This window comes from Hibiscus syriacus, unplaced genomic scaffold (assembly GCF_006381635.1).
Source record: "Hibiscus syriacus cultivar Baekdansim isolate YM2019G1 unplaced genomic scaffold, ASM638163v2 tig00111473_pilon, whole genome shotgun sequence".
Classification (NCBI taxonomy): domain Eukaryota; kingdom Viridiplantae; phylum Streptophyta; class Magnoliopsida; order Malvales; family Malvaceae; genus Hibiscus; species Hibiscus syriacus.
The window spans coordinates 583370-585706 of NW_024063101.1; the positions used below are offsets into that span (position 1 = coordinate 583370).

General features: G+C 31.5%; 1 long non-coding RNA gene across 1 annotated transcript; it reads left to right on the forward strand.

The window, feature by feature from the left end:
* The first annotated feature begins 439 nt into the window (after positions 1–439).
* Positions 440–991, forward strand: LOC120163639. The gene is made up of 2 exons (XR_005519672.1): positions 440–721; positions 950–991. It is a non-coding gene; the product is annotated as an uncharacterized LOC120163639 (long non-coding RNA).
* The last annotated feature ends 1346 nt before the right edge of the window (positions 992–2337 follow it).

The window sequence follows — 2337 nt, forward strand, 5'->3', positions numbered from 1 at the left end:
AACGGATCCATACGGTCTAACATGCAATAAGACCAAAGAGTTCACCAAACATTAAGCCTAATATAGTGACTAACAAATACACATAACAGAATCACAAGAATCTAAAATGCAAATAGAGCATTTTTCTAAATATAATAAAACCAAGGACTAAAATAAAATAAATATAAAACTCACTACCCATATCAGGCATTTAACCATAGTACATAAATAAAGCGTTGTGACTAAAATATAAATCAAACAAAAGTAAGAACCACAAGTATAATAATGCAAACTAATATTAAGTGACTAAAATGAAATATACAAAGTCGGAGACCCTTCTATCATGATTAGGCCACACGCTAATTTTCAGTAAATCCTAACCCAAAACAATACCGTTTTGAGGGGTTTAAATATCCCATTAAAACATTTTCATAAACTCTAATCCCTTATTTTTTTTCATCCCAACCTTCGTTTCCCTCTTCTCTCATCCTCTCTCTCCTTTTTATTTCTCTCAACTAACAGAATGAAATTCTCTCTCTCCGGCCACCATAAACGACACCGATAAGGGCTCAAAAACATTCTTTTTGGCCTCTCACCGGTTCCCTTAGGCAAATCGAACCCTAATTTTCTAAATCAATCTCGCATACTCCCTAAAAACAAAACCCGAGAAAATAAGGGTACCTTTCTTTTTATTTTTGGAGACTCTACGACTTCGGCGAAGCAAGACAACTCGAGTCCAGCGGTGAGGCTATTTTCATTTTTTCTTCTCTCTTCGAACTAGTTTCCCTTTAGCATGTCATGGCTGCCTCCTTTTATCTTGCATGTGATTTTTCGAGAAAATAGGTATGATTGTCCCTATTTTGGCAGTTGACAGTCTCAGATTTGATCTCTTATTTTTATCCAGGTAAAAAAAAATGTGTATTATATTTTTTTCATTGATTTGGCCTCCTTGCTTGATATTTGATGGTAGTGAGTGGCGGTTGCGAGCATGGTTCGGCTTGGACGGTGGCAATGTGGGAATAGTTAGAGTTACGAAAACTGTAAAATGTACTCTTGACCATTAGATGGGTCCAGATTTAAGGGCTAGGCTAGCTGGCAGTTGAAGGGTTGAGATGAAAACCCTAGTTCCAAGTGATCTGGACTGTTCGATTGGTCCATTTCCGATGCCTCCTATCTGTGTGGTGAAAACCCTAGCTGCCCTTGTGGGCCTATTGGGCGCTTTGTAGTTGGGCTTGCTGTTTGGGCCACTCGCTGGGTCTTGTTTTGTAACATGAAAATAATAACCATAATATTAGTATTTATTCTTAATTATTATATATATATATATATATTAATTGATTAATTAATAATAATAACCCATAAACTAATAATACCAATTAGAAATAATAAACTAATAATAAAAAATAAATAAATAAGCCCAAACAAAATATAGTGTCTACATTCATAATTTTCACCTTTTGTAAATCATTTTTTGCACGTGAAAATACTATTTTAATATGAAAAGAATGATTAGAAAACTCCTTTAAATGAATAAAATAAATATGAAACATGAATTTATTATAATACCCCAAAATTTTTGCAAATGATGAAAATATAATTTTTAAAAGTTTAATCGTCAAAGTATAAATTTAGAAAAGGTTCAGGGAGCAAAATGGTACTTTTCCTAAAAGAAATTTTATCCCGTAAATGAATAGTTTACCCTCGCGAGTGTTATTTATGTTTTTTTTATTTTGATCCAAAAATTGTGTTAAAAGCTATTAAGTAATAAAGTTTGGTAAAATATTCGTATAATCAGATCAAATTGAAAATTTAGGAAAATTAGAAGGATGTCATTTAAAGGTTAATAATGTTGGGGTTTTTTTACTTTTAAGCAGCAGAATTAACATGGATAATTGGATTTAAGTTAATTTTCCATGGTAAATCAAGACCATTGAAATAAAGTGACTATATTGTAATTTTTTGAAAAATGCAAGAATAAAGTTGGAAGCTAATAAAATATTAGTTTATGGATGATGAAAGGACGATGATGTAAGAAATGATGTCATGGCTTTGGCATGATGGCAATTATTAAGAGATTTTAAGGGTAAAAATGTATTTTCGCAAAATATGAATTTTAAATTCATTTTAAATGATTAAGCCAAGTTTCTTAGGATATTTTTGTAGAAAAATCAAGACTTCATCTTCTCCATATCCTCTCTTTGCCGTGAGCAATAGTCAAAGGTAAGAAAAAAAATTATTTTTCATTTTAAGCCATTTTATTTTATTTTTTGATGAAGGTGTGAAACAGAGACTTGATCTACATCAAATTCTCTATCATTTGATATGAATATTTCATGGTTTTCATGCTTGGATAATTAG